Source organism: Heloderma suspectum, chromosome 3 (assembly GCF_057233095.1).
Source record: "Heloderma suspectum isolate Gila_16-S chromosome 3, 16-S_ref, whole genome shotgun sequence".
Taxonomy (NCBI): domain Eukaryota; kingdom Metazoa; phylum Chordata; class Lepidosauria; order Squamata; family Helodermatidae; genus Heloderma; species Heloderma suspectum.
Window position 1 is genome coordinate 179,845,731 of NC_139460.1, and position 18,916 is coordinate 179,864,646.

The window sequence follows — 18,916 nt, forward strand, 5'->3', positions numbered from 1 at the left end:
GTGCTGGTTGTTTTGTGCAAGAGCAGCCTTTATAATTTGGTTGTTTTTTTAAAAGATGCATTTATCCACCTACATTTTTTTGTGGTGAATTATCATGACAATGACCTACAGCATAGGGATGGCCCTAGTTAAGAAATCCAACATTTAAGGATGCAGCATTTTCTGTAGAAGGGGAAGGTTCAATTTGGGGGGTGGGGTGGAGTGATTGTTTCCCCCTTTTCCACTTGCACATGGTGTTTGGCAATAGAGGTTTCCCCAGGGAAGAAACCTGCAAAATTTCAGAAGGATAGATGCAGGAGCTAGGGAGCTGAAAAACAGTTTAAGATTTTTGTTTTGTTTTCTGCTCAGTTGGCACCAAAGTTGCAGAAAGTGCAATGGAACAGGGGTGGGTGATGAATGTTGAACATACAGTGGCTGAGGCAGAACGACTTGAACATCCAGCATTTTCCAAGCAAGCACCCAATACTACATCCTTCCAGGCCCCATAGACTCCACCAACACTCTTCTGATGTTCCTGCTTTTGGGAGAAAGAACTAAAATTGCACCCTCTCCTCTCCCTCTTCCCATTCTGGTGTTTTCCTTATAGGGCTTATATTGAGAACTTGAGAAGAAATGTATCAGTTTTTGGAGACAAACTCTATGTGTCCCTCCAAATTTAAATTGCTAACAAATCTTCAGGAGTGCTCAGATTTGGATCTGGCCCATTTTGGAAATGTCTGCTTTGATTTGGACATCTCCTGAATCAGCTCAATCCAGTTCTGGATTTGGGATTCAGCCAAATCTGAAGCACACCCCTACTACTAGTTATGATGGCCATACATTACCTCCAGGTTCAGAGACACCAGGCCTCTAAAGACCAGTTGCTAGGGAACACGAGCAGGCGCCCTGCTGGAGAATTCCAAGAGGCATCTGGTTGGCCACTGTGGGAACAGGATAGTGGATAAGAGAGGCCTTTGGTCTGATCCAGCAGAGCTCACCTTATGTTCTTAGTTTGTTCCTGTGGAAACATGCAAATATGGGTGTATATGGAGATAGCAGGTGGGGTAGGATTGTGTGTGCATTGAACCATTATGTGCTAAGATAAGACTGGGTGTGAAAGCGGTTTACAACTACAGGGATTTTCCCCTCTGAAAGCTGAACAACATTATGGCCACACTAATGAATAGTCAAGAGATCAGAGCAAATACTGTAGTGGGTTATACCAACAGTCCATACAGACAGGGTTTCAGCTTAAATTTTTAATGATCCCCCCCCATGACACTGAAAAAAAAGATGTAAAGACGTCAACTGACATTTTTGTTTATTTCATTAATTACACTGTTAAGATCATAAAGATTCACTTTTTTGAGTCCACAGTGAGTCTGTGCAAGTTTGCTGTTGATAGATCACTTTAGACAGTGGGCTAGTTCATGCCTCACGATAAGCCACGTTGAAAACAAGCCATGGTGGGCTGGTTAATTGCTCGCTAAGCTGCTGCTGACAGATGATCAGGCACTTGCTGGCTTGCCACCATTTATTTGCCCTTCCTCCTCCCGCCCACATCCAGCATGCCAAAATTCCCCCCACCATGGGGGCCGGGTTTCCTTAAAAAAGGAAAAAGTCATGTTTTTTCTTCCTTTTTTTAACCATATATGCATACGCATGTATGTCGTACATGCTACTCATACATGCTTAGCTATGCTAACTCAGCTCAGTTGCAAGGCCACAGGCATGGAAAGCAGCCAGGAACGAGAAGAGCTCCCAGATGGTGGCAGAGGAGCCAAAGTAATTGCATATCCGCTTCCTTCACTGAGTAGATTGAAGGGAGTTGTTCCCAGGGAACTGAGGAAACATGCAAATGCCTATCTGACCACCAAGTCACCACCCAGCTGGCTAACCCACAAGGGTACCCGTAACTTGGCCAGTCCAGAGTCAGTCTTGAAGCATTTGCATCCACCATGCAGGTTAAGGTACTACCTGGGCATCCCTCAGGACATGTTTTCTTTTGTATCCCCATAAATGGCTTTTGCACTGCTCAGTCGGTTAGTTTTAATTCAGTCACATAGAAAGGACCCTCCCTGAAGTTTCCTTTCATTCCCCAGAATCACACCATTGTTTCCCTTGTTCTGACCCATCCTGAGTACTGCCTCAGAGCCATTGAGACCTGTATACTTTTTGGTCTGAAGTCTCTGAGGCTTTCTTCACACAGAGCTTTTATCCTGAGTTTGAGATTGCTCCTTCACGGAAGTTTGTGGGCTCTTTACATGATGCCGTGACCCTCTAGGACGTCTCCTGCACTAAGTGGCCTTTGTTCCATTTTTAAATAGATTGCAGATAATGAACTATCAAATTATCCTGTTGTGTTCCGTTTGAGTTCCCTCTGTGAAAAGAGGAATAGCAGCAAGAAGAGGAGTGAGATCAATGAAAGATAATGGAAGACTCAGATACAGGGAGAAGGAGGAGGAAGGCGAGGGGGAAAGGAAGCAGGTGTAAAGGGAATCAGTTGTGATCCTGCATTTAAAATGGAAGCAGAAAGCCCCATTTTAAATGCAGAATTTTAGGCTGGTGTAGAGATGCCCTAAGTGTTCTTGAGTTTGGGTACCAGTTGTTCTTTCTCTTTGATTGAGCCCCCAGCCAGGGCATAGGTTTTAGCTCAGCTCAGCTCTAGGATTAACCCGCAGTTTGCTTGGTCTCTAAGATCATTCCTTGTGACACCCCCTCCCTGCCACTCTCATCCCACATTTCCAGAGTACTCCACTTCTCTTCTTGAAGCACCTCGATGCTTTCTTTGCCTAGAGCAGGAGTGCAGACCCACTTCAGCCCAAGGCCCAAATTCCATTTTGGAGAAGCTCTTGGGGGTCACATTCCAGTGGTGGACAGACTGAAGACAAAGGGAGTGGAGCCAAAGGCAAGAGGGTTGGGGCCAAAAATGCAAAAAAAAAAAAAAAAAGCCACCGTATTTAGTTAGCCAGTAGCCAAGCCTTAGGAGAGGCATTTCAGCCTTTTGCAAGCAGGGAAAAAACTGCTCAAAAGCTCTGAAACCACCCCATGATCAGTGGTTGGGGGAAGGGGGCGAGGCCACAGATGGGGCGTGGCCTTTTGGCGGAACCCCAGAGGGCCAGATTTGGCTGCCAGGCCTCAGGTTCTGCGCCCCTGGCCTACAGAGGTCTGTTTGCCTTGTATACTCAGAGAGAAAACCTTACCCCCTGGTAAAGTGCGCGGCCAGGTTCATTTCAGTGACGCTGCGTGACTTGTGAGTTCCTTACTTCCATCCTCCAGGCCTTGCAGAGGTTGTGACCTCCATGTCAGTTGCTGTTTTTTGAATCCAATGGTGGTGGCTGAGCAGGGAATTTACGGCATTGGTGGGAAGCTGTTGCCAAAGGTCTTCAATCAGGTGCCATCCTTTTGGTCACCTTTTAAAGCCTTTTGGGTAGCTTTTTTAGGTAGTTCCCTTCCTTGTCTCTTTCCCCAAATCTCCTTGAGCCAATTTACATGGAAATGGGTTTTGTTGAGGCAGTTCTGTTTACAGATGTTCATGAAATCAGGTTAGCTCCTCCTGGGGCAAACGGCACCAGTAACGCAGTGTGTACATTTTAAAAATCTGTTTGCATGGGGCAAACAAGTAGAACTGAACGTGATCGAATGGGCAGGTGGAGGGAAGTGAGGAGCCCCCCCCCCCTGCTTTTAAAGTCGGTAAGGCCCTGCATACTTTAGCTCTTCCCTACATAATAGCCTTGTTGTGCTCCCCTCCCCACTCATGCTCAGTGAATACTTAAAGGGACAGGCAGCAAATGAGCACAGGGTCGAAACAGCATCCATTTAAAGCAGCTGGGCTGGCTCCCATCCCCAAGGCAATGAGTTACTTCTGGGTAGACATAAGCCCCTGCCCCATGCAACTTTTCCCTTCTGTAAATCAGTGCCACTTCCACCAGCTTGCACTGAAGCTGGCTGAGGTCACGTGGATTCCCAAACCGCACTGAAAGCACTGTGACTGAAAACCTGCCCCAAATAGAGTTTTTTAAAAAATTGAATTTAGGGCAAGAAATGCCATATTAGTTACAGGGAGGGATGCATGGATCATCTGACATGATTGACCTGGGGGTGAAGCAGAACCGGAGTAAACACCTGGTGTAGCTCAGCCCATGGTCTGTCTGTCTGTCTGTCTGTCTCTCTCTCTCTCTCTGTTATTTTCTTCAGAGACAGGGTCTAAGGTGGGGCTGGACAACCTGTGACCCCTGGCCTAATTTCAGAAGCCCTCCGCCTGCAGTCAGTTCAGACCTCTAGCAAGAGTGATCTGTCCTTCCTCAGCAGCTTGGGAAGATAGAAGGGGGTGTCAGAAAGACAGTGGAAGAGAAATGGGGACAGGCAGAAGGACAGAAAAGGGGTGACCCACCCACTTTTGGCTTTGGCCCTGCCCAGCGTTGGCTTCAGCCTCAGGGATTCTGGGATCCTCCTTGGTGTGCTGCTCACTGTGCGAATTGGGAGGGTTGTTATTCGCCCGCCTTGTGTTCTCCCTAGTGGGAGAAGGCACGGGACAGATGAAGCTGCCCTGGCTGAGGTGCTGGGTGGAAGAGGGCTTTTCCACCCCTCACCTCAGGGAAACTTTGCTGCACACGGGTTTTCCCTGGCCAGAGAAAACCTACACACAGCAAAGCCATGGACTGGATGCTGTCAGGGCATCGCCCCACCCCAGATTTCAGTGGGGGAGGCTTCTGGCCTCCCATCCAAAAGAATCCTCCGCTCCTGCCATAGGAGTTGGGGGAGGCTGAGGATCAGAGAGAGAGGTGAGTTTGAAGTCAGTTCATAGCAGAGGTAAGATTCAAACCAGGGACTTCCCAGTTTATCGCTGCATCTCTTAGCGGTTGCACTAGCTCCCACGTGGCTCGCTCCTGCAATCTCTCCTGTTATGCTTTTTGGCCCCAACAGAGCTTATGGTTTGTTTTGTGTTTCTGTACTTCTGCTTTTTCCAGGAAATAAGCATAACTGCTTAGTCAAGTGAATCACAGTGGAAAGTTATAGAATAGAGTCAAAGCTGTTGGGCACTTTAAGATGCCTGCCAGCCCAGAATATGCTGCTGCTGTCTTTGCCTAGAGTTGCTGTCAGCGTCAGAAAAAGCCAGCACAGGTATGTCAGCCCGCTCTTTTTCCAGTTTGGGATCATTACAGGCCGCTACCTTTGCAAAGGTACTGTCCCACAGAATTGCTTTCAAACTGAATGTCTGTCAGTGAAAGTTCAGGCTGTCATGGTGTGGCAAGAGGGTGGCTGCATGCATGCATTGCCAATAACAGAAGCTGAAAAAGGAGACAGCAGAAGGACCTTGGAGGGTGTAAGGTTCACCTGTGAGTTTTCTGTTTCCTGTGTGCTTCCCATGTGCTCATGAATTCTGGGTATTAACCCTGTCCATCCTGTCTTGATTGTTTTCTCCTGTACACTCTGGCTGAAGAGGTAGCACTGAGATTTTTCCTTCGCCTATATAAGACAGCACAGATGAATTTGACCCACATTTCCATTTTGACTATTTAGTTGCAAGAATTTTCTTCCCTTTTTTAAAAAAAGGTGAAAGTGAAAAGCTGAAATGTGCAAGCAAGCGCAGAGAAGTTCCTGAGCTGGGTAGGGCAAAAATCAACCGAGAGATAATTCTTAATTTCTTGGGACTGAACTAACCATTTTCTGAAAGGTCTGCTTCAGAGTGGAGGCAAACTGATCCATCATGAAAGAGCCCATATAGTCCTGTACCAAGATGATTCAAACCTCAGCTTTCCCTAGAATTCATATGGGGTGGGTGAAGAACATGGCCTAATTCCACTCTCTCCTCCCAGTCTTGTTTTCTGACCCATAAAATAGAAATAATGGAGGCTTATGATGGTGTAGCACCAGAAAATGCACCCCTTTGACACACTTTGCTTAGATCATGGTCTTACCCAGTTCCACTCTGCTGAGGGAAAAGGTGGTGAAAATTTAAGATGAAAAAATGCAATTTAAAAATATTCAAATTACAAGAATGCATAATTTGCCAAGGTCAATTATCTTGATGGAAATTGGAACATATGGACAGCACCTGTTCCTTCCATCAAGGAGTTGCAAACTTTGATGGGAGAAACGGTCCTGAAGGAATTTGTAACTTGTACAGTATATTTCCTGGTTCAGAAGTTATGCAAAATCCAATGGGCACCATTATCCTGATGAATTATCAAGTAGTTACATGTCTACCATTCACCCCCTTTCTGTCCAGATGATATGAATGAAATGGAGGCAATACCATTTAGCCATTGAAATTCATATGACTATGGCCTAGTTCAACTGTGGAGGATGTGTTAAAATTCTATTTGGACTGTAGTATTTTATATTTATTTGTTTATTTAATTACATTTCTGTACCGCCCAATAGCCAAAGCTCTCTGGGTGATTCACAACAATTAAAACTATAAACTACAACATAAGATATAATATAAAAGTTTAAAACTGCAGCATAAAATAAAAGTTTAAAACCAAAATAAAACCTAGCAGCTATACACAAATTTAAAACACAGTAACAGATTTAAAACAACAGAGACCAAAAGACTAAAATGCCTGGGAAAATAAAAAGGTCTTCATCCAGCACCAAAAAGAGCACCATGTGGGCGCCCAGGCGAGCATCTCTGGGAAGCTCATTCTGCAAGCGTGCCACAACAGAAAAAGTCCTCTTCTTAGTGGCCACCCACCTAGGGATGTCAGAGAATTCCGCCATGGATCTCAGGGAGGCCGAATGCCAGCGCATTCGGCCCCCCGAAATCGGTGGCGGAATGGTCTGCCCCCCCCCGGCCTCCCCCCCAGGACGAGACTTACCTGGGGCGGATCTTCCTGGCGGCGGCGGCGGCAGCCAGTCTTCTGACTGGCCACCGCCGCCGCCATTTCCAGTTAAAAAAAATAAAAAAAAAATGTGATAGGCTACGTAAAGATTTACGTAGCCTATCACGGCTAAGTTAAAAAAAACCACTGTGATAGGCTACGTAAATGTTTACATAGCCTATCACGGCTGACTTAAAAAACACACAAAAAAACGTGCGTACGCAAATGGCAGCGGCCATGGCCGCCGCCATTTGCGTTCCTTATTTTGGCACGTCTTAGTCTACGTAAACATTTACGTAGACTAAGACAGCGAAAATAAGGGGAACGCAAATAGCGTAGATGCTACGCTATTTACGTTCCCCTTATTTTTGCCGTCTTAGTCTACGTAAATGTTTACGTAGACTAAGACGTGCCAAAATAAGGAACGCAAATGGCGGCGGCCATGGCCGCCGCCATTTGCGTACACACATTTTTGTTTTTGTTTTAAATCAGCCGTGATAGGCTACGTAAATGTTTACATAGCCTATCACTGCTGACTGCAGGGACGCAAACGGCGGCAGCTACGGCTGCCGCCATTTGCGTCCCTGGTAGCCAGCAGCCGGATGTCCGGCTGCTGGCGGAGCCGGCCGGCGGCTCCGTAGAATCCCTGCGGAGTGGAGTCGGCCGGCCGGGGGGAGGGACGGAACGCCTCCCCCCCTGCATCAGCATAATCCGCGGAAAGGTAAGTACCTTTCGTACATCCCTACACCCACCTCGCTTCCTTTGGTGGGTTCTCCCAGAGAACAATCTTAGGGTCCAGGCAGTTATATATGGGAGGAGATGATCCTTCAAGTAACCTGGCCTCAAGATGCTTAGGGTTTAGAATGATAATACCAGCACTTTGAATCAGGCCCAGACATGAACTGGCCGCCAGTGCAGATGGAAAAGTTCTGGCACAGTACAATCACGTTGGCCAGTCCCTGTTAACAATCTTGCTATGCTATTTAGACCAACTGAAGTTTCTGGACCATTTTCAAAGGCAGCCCCACATATAACACACTGCAGTAATCCAGACGAGAAGTTACCAGAGCATGGATAACTAGCTAGGCTATCTCTGTCCAGATAAGGGCGTAGTTGGTATACCAGCCTAAGCTGATAAAAAGTGCTCCATGCCACTGAGTTCACCTGTGCCTCAAGTGACAGTTCTGGATTCAAGAGCACCCCAAAACTATGATCTGATCCTTTAGGGAGAATGCAACCCCTCTAGAACAGGTTGAACATCACTTAGCCAGTCAGACGAACCACCCACTAACAGTACCTTCATTTTGTCTGGATTGAGTCTCAGTTTATTGGCCCTCATCCAGTCCATTATCGTGCCCAGGCACTGAGTCAGAACAGCCACTGCCTCACCTGGGTTTGATGAAAGAGATAGTTAGGGCTTGGCGTCACCTGCATATTGGTGACACCTCAGTCCACATCTCTGGATAACTTATCCCAGTGGTTTCATGCAGATGTTGAACAGCATATGGGATAAAATAGAGTCATGTGGAACCCCATGGCATAACTGTCAAGGCACAGAGCAATAATCCCCCAGACCACCTTCTGGAATTGGTCATCCAAGTAGGAGCAGAACCACTTCATCACTGCCTCCTTTAAAGTGGCCAGCACCACTCCCTCTCTCAAGGAGGAGTTGACAACCTCCTGGACCCAGCCAGACTTCCCCTCCCTATTAGATGTAATAAGCTATGAAGGCCAAGGATCAAGAACACAGGTGGTTGACCAGATTTGGCCAAGCACCTTGTCCACATCCTCAGGCCTCAACAACAGAAACTCATCCAATAAAACTGGACTGGACAGTACTCTGGGCATCTCTGCTTTAATTGTAGTGTCCAATTTATGACAGATTTGAATGACTTTATGTTCAAAGTGCTGTGCAAACTTATCACAGTGTACTACCGAGGATTCCACCATTTCTCTCTCTGGCCCAGATTGTAGCAGGCCATGAACCACTTGGAAAAGCTTTGCTGGATGACACCGAGAAGATGCAATGATGGTGGGAAAGAACTCCTTCTTTGCCACCATCCCCGCTTCAGAGTAAGCTTGAGGATGAGCTCTAACTTGTGTTTGGTCAGACTTGGCACAAGTTATCCTCCAGCTGCATTCTAGCCATCTTCCCTCTTGCTTCATTGCCCCCAGCTCAGGTGTATACCAAAGAAGCTGGGCGGACTCTGCTCAGAGGGAGAGGGCGCTTGGGTGCAATCATGTCAACTGCCTGAGTAATCTCTGCATTCCACAAAGTGACCTGACTTTGACAGGAGCACCAACCATATCAGCAGGAAAATCCCCCAGAGCCCTCTGGAATCAATTGGAATCCATTAACCTCCATGGGCAGAACATTTTAATTAGGGATGGGAGAACCCCTGAAGACTGGTCCGGGGGGGGGGGGCGGTCTGCTACAGGGAAATCTGGGTGGACCCAGATCCACCCAGATCTGGGGCCCTGTGGCTTGGGAGCCCGCGGATATCCCCAGAGCCCTGGTGTGTCTGCCGGATTTTGCATGGCGGCTCTCCAGCTTTGTAAGAGGCAAGATAGGCTAATGGCAGGTGCCATTAGCCTATTGTAGGAAAATTGCAGTCATTATTGCAGTGATTTTATTCCATTTGCAGCCATAACGCACTTATTTTAATTTAAATTGCGGTCGTTTACAGCCGCAATTTAGGTAGAATTAAGTGCTTTACAGCCGCAAATGACATAAAGTACACCTATTACGGCCGTAATTTTCCCGTGATAGGCCAATGGCAGCCGCCATTAGCCTATGTCTTCTTTTAAAAAGCCGGAGATATGCCCTGCGTGAAATCCTGAGGACACGCAGGTAAGGGAAGCCGGTCTGCTGCAGATTCCACAGGCCAGATTCTTGGGAAACCAGCCTCACTGGAGTCTGCAGCAGATTTTTCCAGCATCCCTAATTTTAACAGGTCTCCCACCCTTGTAGAGGGGAAAGGGGTCCTCCTCACATGTGTTGGGCCGATGACATGTTGAGACAGCCCCATGGTTGCCATGGCAGCCATGATATGCTGAGCCACCCTGAAACCAGCACCCTCAGCATGAAAGTTGAGATCCCCCAGAACCATCATTCTAGGGGTCCTCAACACCAAATCCGAGACTACCTTCATCAGCTCAGGCAGGGATACTGATGGGTAGCGGGGTGGGCAGTACACCAGAAGAATTCCTAATCTGTCCTGAGTACCCAACACAAGATACAGCACTCAAGATCGGCACCCATATGGACCAAAAGTCCAGAGAGGGAGATGGAATTCCTACAGACCACAACAATCCCCCCCCCCGGCCCTTCAAATTGGTGTTGGTGCTGCAACGAGTACCCAGGAGGGCCCCGCTGGTATAGCCCCTCCCAGTTTCCCCACCCAGGTCTCAGTAATGCATACCAGGCAGCTCTCTCATCCACAATTAAGTCATGGATGAGGGAGATTTTGGGTTGGGCTGACCTGGTATTCAGCAGCAGCAACAGCACCAGACCTGAGGGCAAGCTGGTAAGGCAGCCAGGAATCATCTGGTTTGAGGAAGAACCAGAAGAGGGGATAAGCATAAGAAATCTAGCCCCTCTTCTTCTCAACTGGCCTGTTAATTCCCCAATGCCGTGCCTCCCCCTATCCATGACCACATGAAGAGGGGCACCCCCTTCCCCCCTAGATTATCCAATGAATTTCCCAGGCACATGTTAAAATAACAATATAAAGTAGGGGGGCCCAGCCCTCAATGCAACAGCTAACCAACAGCAGGTGAATGCCTGCAATTCCTCCTCTGTTCTCCAAGCTGCTGCCCTTTGCTGTTGCTGGTTGCTAGGTCTCCGCCAGCAATGCTCCAGTTGCCCAGCATGCAGTGATGCCACAGGCTAAGATGTGGATTCACATGGCTAAAAACCCCCTCCTCTAAATAAAAATTATTTGCATATAGAAAACTAGAGCGTAGGGAGATGCAGTGTGTGTGTGTGTGTGGGGGGGGGGGTTTCTATGCAGAAGCATTCTATCGCGCTTCTACCGCTTGCAATCTGAAATGCAACAACTGAGACAAAGGCATACACCTTATCTGCTATTTCTGATCCCTATTCCTGCTAGTGTATGAACATGAGCCTTTATGTTTTATGACACATTCACTCTGACAAACCAGAATAATGAATATTATCACAATAACTCAGCTAATGGCTGGCTGAGGCTTCACTGTTGCTGTCAGAAATATTCAAGCACTAATTAAAAGAATCATAGAATCATAGAATAGTAGGGTTGGGACCTAAAAGACCATTGAGCCCAACCCCCTGCTCAATGCAGGAATCCAAGTCAGAGCATCCCTGACAGATGGCTGTCCAGCTTCATCTTGAATTCCTCCAGTGTGGGAGAGCCCACCACCTCCCTAGGTAATTGGTTCCACTGTCGTATTGCACTAACAGTCAGGAAGTTTTTCCTGATGTTCAGCCTGAATCTGGCTTCTTGTAACTTGAGCCCATGATTCCTGTAACTTGAGCCCAGTCCTGCACTCTGGGATGATCGAGAAGAGATCCTGGCCTTCCTCTCTGTGACAGCCTTTCAAGTACTCGAACAGCGCTATCATATCTCCCCTCAGTCTTCTCTTCTCAAGGCTAAACAGGCCCAGTTCTTTCAGTCTCTCCTCATAGGGCTTTGTTTCCAGTCCCCTGATCATCTTCGTTTCCCTCCTCTGAACCTTCTCCAGTTTGTCTGCATCCTTCTTAAAGTGTGGTGCCCAGAACTGGACACAGTACTCCAGATGAGGCTTAACCAGTGCTGAGTAGAGGGGAACTAGTACTTCCCGGGATTTGGAAGCTATACTTCTATTAATGCAGCCCAAAAGAGCATTTGCCTTTTTTGCAACCACATCACATTGTTGGCTCATATTCAGCTTGTGATCTACAACAATTCCAAGATCCTTCCCGCTTGTAGTACTGTTGAACCAAGTATCATCCATCTTGTAACTGTGCATTTAGTTTCTTTTTCCTAGGTGCAGAACTTGGCATTTATCCCTATTAAATGTTATTCTGTTGTTTTCTGCCCAGCGCTCCAGCCTATCAAGATCACTTTGAATTCTGTTTCTGTCCTTCAGGGTATTAGCCATCCCGCCCAATTTTGTGTCATCTGTAGATTTGATAAGCATTCCCTGCACCTCCTCCTCCAAGTCATTAATACAAATGTTGAAGAGCACTGGGCCCAAGACTGAGCCCTGCGGTACCCCACTTGTTTCCTCTCCCCAGTTTGAGAAGATCCCATTGAGAAGCACTCTTTGAGTCCGATTCTGTAGCCAACTGTGGATCCACCTGATCGTTGTTTCATCTAGCCCACTTTGAGCTAGTTTGCTCATCAGGATATCATGGGGCACTTTGTTGAAAGCTTTGCTGAAGTCGAGGTATATTATGTTCACAGCATTTCCACAGTCCATAAGGGAGGTTACCTGGTCAAAAAATGAGATCAGATTTGCCTGGCAGGATTTGTTTTTGACAAATCCATGTTGGCTTCGAGTAATCACTGCATTGTTTTCAAGGTGCTTACAGATGGATCGCTTTATTATCTGCTCCAGAATTTTCCCAGCGATTGATGTCAGACTGACAGGTCTGTAGTTCCCACGTTCCTCCTTTTTGAAGATAGGGACAACATTAGCCCTCCTCCAGTCATCTGGCACTTCACCCATTCTCCATGATTTCTCAAACAAAATAGACAGTGGCTCCAGGAGTTCTTCCTTTATTACTCTAGGATGCAGTTCATTTGGCCCTGGAGATTTGAACTCATTCAAAGTAATGAGGTGTTCCTTGACCATATGCCTAGATCTCAAGCTGCAGTCCTGCCCCTTCATCCTGTACTTTGCCTTTGCCTTGGGGCTCGTAGACCCTCTTTCAGGAGAAGACTGAGCCAAAGTAGGAATTGAGCACTTCTGCCTTTTCCTTGTCATCTGTTATCATGTTGCCATCCTGATTTAATAGCTGAACCACCATTTCTTTCTTCTGTCTTTTACTGTGCACATAGCTGAAGAAAGCTTTTTTGTTGCTTTTAGCATCCCTTGCTAACCTCAGCTCATTCACAGCTTTAGCCTTCCTGACATCATCCCTGCAATTCTGTGCCACATGCCTGTACTCTTCTTTTGTTGCTTGGCCTTCCTTCCACTTCTTATATCTGTCCTTTTTTGTTTTCGGGTCATCTCTAAGCTTTTTGTGAAACCACATTGGCTTCTTCTGTTGTCTTCCACCTTTTTTTCTTGTTGGAATGGTTTGTAATTGTGCCGTGAGAATTTCCTTTTTTAAAAGCTCCCATCCATCTTGGACTCCTTTTCTCGTTAGAGCCACTTGCCATGGGACCTTACTTATCATTGTTCTGAATTTATTAAAATTGGCTTTCCTAAAATCCAGGGTAGGTGTTTGGCTACACTTGGCTTTTGCTTCCTTTAGAACTAAGAACTCAAGTATAACATGGTCACTTTTCCCCAGAGTTCCTGTAACTGCTACTTTATCCACTAAGTCATCTCTGGTTAGAATCAAATCAAGGATAGCCGATCCTCTAGTTCCTTCCTCTACTTTCTGTAGGAAGAAGTTATCAGCAACACAAGTCAGGAAATTCTTGGAGGGGCCATTTTTTGCAGAAAAAATTGTCTCCCAGCAAATATCAGGGAAATTGCAGTCCCCCATCACTACTACACCTTGCTTCCTTGAAACATTGGCAATTTGCTTTTCAAAAGTTTCATCCTTGTCTTCTCCATGGTTGGGTGGCCAGTAGTAGACTCTGACCACCATGTTCCTTTTTATCTTTACAGCAGAAATAAATATTTGCAAATACTTCAGTTTTCCAGAGTCACTATTAAAAATTGGAAGGAAGAATGTTGATTGCCTCTTGATTGTTTTGATATTTAGAAGTTTTAAATAAGAAATTGCATAAGTTGTCAAATATTGGACAGGATCCAATGAACTGTGGAACTAGTTCCTTGAGTCTAAGAGTGGTTGGGAAGATGAATCCATGTCCAAGAAATCTGTAAGGTGAGGTCCCCTCTGCTTTTAGAAGGGTTGACTGTGAGCCCAGGGATGCTTTAGACACATTTTTCTCAAACAGCATCTCCCCCATCCCCATGGTAAATTTTTCTCAGTCTCAAAAGTAGTGATATGTCATCAGGGTGGAACTTTTCTTCAAAGAAAAGAAGTCAGAAGTTCCACTGGGCTACGGCAAGCTATTTGTGTGAGCCTAAGCACCTTTTTGGATACTCACCTATGTTATCTATCAAATAGTTTTTAAAAGGACATGAAAATTTTAAAATACTGATTTCTATATAAGCTTCCAGTCACCAAATACCATTAAATATGATACACCTGTGGTTTTCAGATAGTTTTCCACTGAACCCTTGGTTATTTAGAAGATTATTAGATCATCACTTAAGAGGCAGTTTGCCCTCCATTACTAATCTTGTTGTTGTTGTTGTTGCTGTTGTTGTTGCAACGCACAGCTGCAGTGGAATGCTTGTGATGGTTAGTGACTTCCAAATGTGTCCTACCTCAGGTAGTGTGCAGCCCAGCATGTGCCCCAAATCCTTTGCAATGCACAGAGGTCCCCTGGCAGACATGAAAGGTACCTTGGCAAACAAAGGGAAAATTTGTAGTACAGATGTGTACACAGAGAAAGAAAGTGTTGTATCTTGAAGGCAGCAAGCTTGAAAACCATGGTGATATACATTGCTTATCAATATTGTCAAAAGTGAAATACCACTGCACATCAACTATCAGATATGGAAATAAAATATCACGGGGTATAAAATATAGATACCAAATATTTATATATTGAGAGGATAACTAGAGAATATTTGGCACAAAGGAGAATGTTGGAATCAAATTTTTTTCAAGGTTTAAAAATTATATTGTAATGGGCTCAGGATTTTGGTAGTGGATATGGTGGTAAAGCAGTGGGATAGCAGCAACATCTGATATCTGCAAACATTCTGCATTGTCTGAGGAAAAGGGAGAGGTCAGTTTGGCTGGGAGCTAAATATGGGAGAAAACCACCTCTTTCTCCTCTTTTAGGGATTACTGTAAATTCTGCACTACAGATTTAAACCAGTTTTGCACCTATTTTAACTGCTATACCTCCCAGCCAATGAACTCTTGGAGCTATAGTTCTTTGAAAGGCTAATTCTTTGAAAGAATTACCAGAAACTTCACAAAACTACTTTTCCAGTCCCCTGATCATCTTCATTGCCCTCCTCTGAACCCTCTCCAGTTGGTCCGCATCCTTCTTAAAGTGTGGTGGCCAGAACTGGACACAGTACTCCAGGCGAGGCCTTATCAGTGCTGAGTAGAGGGGAACTACTACTTCATGTGATTTGGAAGCTATACTTCTATTAATGCAGCCCAAAATAGCATTTGCCTTTTTGGCAGCCACGTCACATTGTTGGCTCCTATTCAGCTTGTGATCTACAACAATTCCAAGATCCTTCTCGCTTGTAGTATTGTTGAGCCAAGTATCATCCATCTTGTAACTATGCATTTGGTTTCTTTTTCCTAGGTACAGAACTTGGCATTTATCCCTATTAGATTTCATTTTGTTGTTTTCTGCCCAGCGCTCCAGCCTATCAAGATCACTTTGAATTCTGTTTCTGTCTTCCAGGGTATTAGCTTTCCCACCCAATTTTGTGTCATCTGCAAATTTGGTCAGCATTCCCTGCACCTCCTCCTCCAAGTTATTAATACAAATGTTGGTGAGCACTGGGCCCAGGACTGAGCCCTGCGGTACCCCATTCGTTACCTCTCCCCAGTTTGAGAAGATCCCATTGATAAGCACTCTTTCAGTCTGATTCTGTAGCCAACTGTGGATCCACCGGATCGTTGTTTCATCTAGCCCACTTTGAGCTAGTTTGCTCATCAGGATATCATGGGGCACTTTGTTGAAAGCTTTGCTGAAGTTGAGGTATATTATGTCCACAGCGTTCCCACAGTCCATAAGGGAGGTTACCTGATCAAAAAAAAGAGATCAGATTAGTCTGGCAGGATTTGTTCTTGACAACTCCAGATGTCAGGACTGATTCTGAGCGCAGGGAGATAGCAGCTCAGATTCAGAAGAGGAGCAGCCAGAACGGGGGGGGGGGGAGTGTTCACAGACCAGGTCAGATATGGATAGGCGTGCTTCTCAGGTTAACAGCTCCCAGATGGCTGGGCATGAAACCTCATCCTCACCCCCCTCTGTGAGAAACAGTGAGCAGGAGGAGGAGGAGCTTGAGGCCTGTGACCTAAGGGATGCCAGGCGGAGATGCGGAGCTAAGAGAGAAACGTCAGGGGCAGAGCTTAGACGTTAGAATTGGTCAGCAATGTGTGAGAGGCTACGCAGGGGAGCAGCAGGCGAGGGGTGGAACCTCCCTCTCTAAGTTAGCCTAGTCAGACAGCCGCCCTTTCAAACTGTGGGCAACTTTCGTTTATTCCCATTTGAATCACCTGGAGGCATTCCTTTGTAGCCAGAGAGTCTTTCAAGATTTGCATCTGTAATGAACCTGTGAATAATGAATTAAAGGTGTGAGACTGAAGCCTCTCTTTTTGTGTGTTGTGAGTGCTTGAGGAAGGAGGGAGTTAAAGGGAACCCTGACAGCATGTTGGCTTCAAGTATTCACTGCATTGCTTTCAAAGTGCTTACAGATGGATCACTTTATAATCTGCTCCAGAATTTTCCAGGGATTGATGTCAGACTGACTGGTCTGTAGTTCCCAGGTTCCTCCTTTTTGCCCTTTTTGAAGATAGGGACAACATTAGCCCTCCTCCAGTCATCTGGCGCTTCCTCCATGGTTTCTCAAGGATAATAAACAGTGGCTCTGAGTGTTCTTCTGCTGGTTCCTTTATTACTCTAGGGTTTAGTTCATCTGGCCCTGGAGATTTGAACTCATTCAAAGTAATGAGGTGTTCCTTGACCATATGCCTATCAATCTCAAGCTCCAATCCTGCCCCTTCAGCCTGTGCTTCACCTTTACCAGGGGGTGTGATAGACCCTCTTTTGGGAGCAGACTGAGCCCAAGTAGGAACTGAGCACTTCTGTCTTTTCTTTGCTATGTGTTATCATTTTGCCATCCTGATTTCATAGCTGAACCACCATTTCTTTCCTCTGTCTTCTACTATGCACGTATCTGAAGAAAGCCTTTTTGTTGCCCTCGCTAACCTCAGCTTGTTCTCAGCTTTAGCCTTCCTGACGCCATCCCTGCAATTCTGTGCTACCTGCCTACTCTTCTTTTGTAGCTTGGCCTTCCTTTCACTTGTTATATGTGTCCTTTTTTGTTTTCAGGTCATCTCTAAGCTTTTTGTGAAGCCACATTGGCTTCTTCTGTTGTCTTCCACCTTTTTTTCTTGTTGGAATGGTTTGTAATTGTGCCTTTTGAATTTTCTTTGTTAAAAACTCCCACCCATCTTGGAGTCCTTTCCTCCCTAGAGTCGCTTGCCATGGGACCTTACTTATCATTGTTCTGAGTTTATTAAAATTGGCTTTCCTAAAATCCAGGGTAGGTGTTTGGCTACACTTGGCTTTTGCTTCCTTTAGAACCAAGAACTCAAGTATAACATGGTGACTTTCCCCCAGAGTTCCCATAACTGCTGTATTCCAGTCATGGGAGTCATTCCACCAAGTTTCAGTTACACCTATCATGTCATAGTTTCCCTCCTGTATTAAGATTTCAAGTTCATTCTGTTTGTTTCCCATACTCTGGGCATTAGTGTATAGACATCGAAGACCATGTGCTTTATAGTCTGGCTTTCTTCCTACATGTTTGTGAAGACTATTATTGGGTGCTATTAGAGCTGTTCTCTCTGTTGTGGTGCATGAGCCTTCATCCATTGTTACCCCCAACTTTACATCTCCCTCCCCTATAGGATTCAGTTTAAAGCCCTCCTGATGAAGTTCTTCATGCTGTGGCCAAACATATTCTTCCCAGCCATTGTGAGGTGCAACCTATCCCTTGCCAGCAGTCCATCTTCCAGGAAGTATAGCCTGTGGTCCCAGAATCCAAATCTCTCATGCCAGCACCGCCTTCGTAGCCAGTCATTCACCCAGACTATTTTTCTTTCTCTTGCTATCCCTCTTCTAACTACTGGAAGGATGGATGAGAAAACTAGCTGGGTCCCAAAGTTCTTGAGTTTCCTTCCCAAAGCTTCAGAGTCTGATGTGATTTCTTTGTAACTCTGCTTGGCGGTATCATTTGTTGCCACATGGATGAGAAGAAAGGGATGCCTGTCAGTGGGCTTTATGAGTGTGGGCAACCCTTCAGTCACATCTCTAATCCGTCCTCCTGGGAGACAGCATACATGGCGAGTCCATGGGTGTTCATGACATACCTGGATTTCAGTCCCACTCAGCAAGGAATCTCCAACTACTCCTCTTCTTGTCTTGTTGTTGTAGGCTTTGGTTTCATCGCCTCTGCTTGACTGACCTTCAGCCTCCTGCTCGCTCTCATGCAGGTTCCCCTGTAATTCTTCCTCTGCAGGCTGTCCTCCAGTCTCATCCTCAAGTACCTGGAAATGGTTCCATAGTTCCACTGCTTCCACTGGTGTAGAGTGGCTTCTAGTTCTTCTGCTCCTAACTGTCACCCTTTTCCAAGGAGTATCCTCTACTTCATTTTTCCTCGCCTCAGCATTTTCCTCTTCTGCCTCAGCTTGCTGTTGCTCTTCTAGCTTCTTCACTTTGCTGCTGTAGTTCCACTGTTCTGTCCAAGAATTCTTCGTGTTCTCTTATTCTGTGGAGGGTTGACACTCGCCACTCCAGTCCTCTTACTTTTTCTTCCAACAGCATGATCAACTTGCACTTGTTGCACATGTAGGCCACGTTGATCTCAGGCAAGAAAACAAACATGGCACAGATGTTCCAGGTCACCAGCACTGGAGAGTCTTTTCCTTCCATAGTCTCTATTCCCTTTATATTTCTAGCTTTCTGATTGTGCTGGAATAGGCTGTGCTTTGTCCTCTGTTCACTGGAGGTTAAAAACACAGACCCACGCTTTGCCTTTGTCTCCTCTTCCACTGCAACTCCCCTGGCTAACTCCTGTTTCCTCTCCCTGTTCGCTCACTCTTATCACTCTCGCTCTCTGGGAGCTTGCTTCCTTGTATAGCC

General features: G+C 46.0%; 1 protein-coding gene across 3 annotated transcripts in view; it reads left to right on the forward strand.

The window, feature by feature from the left end:
- Positions 1-4,980: 4,980 nt before the first annotated feature.
- Positions 4,981-18,916, forward strand: part of WDFY4 (WDFY family member 4) — a 415,677-nt gene continuing 401,741 nt past the window's right edge. For all 3 annotated transcript variants that reach the window (XM_084845114.1, XM_084845112.1, XM_084845113.1), the window contains exon 1: positions 4,981-5,103. The gene's annotated coding sequence lies outside the window, so the exon portion shown is untranslated. The remainder of the gene's footprint in view (positions 5,104-18,916) is intronic.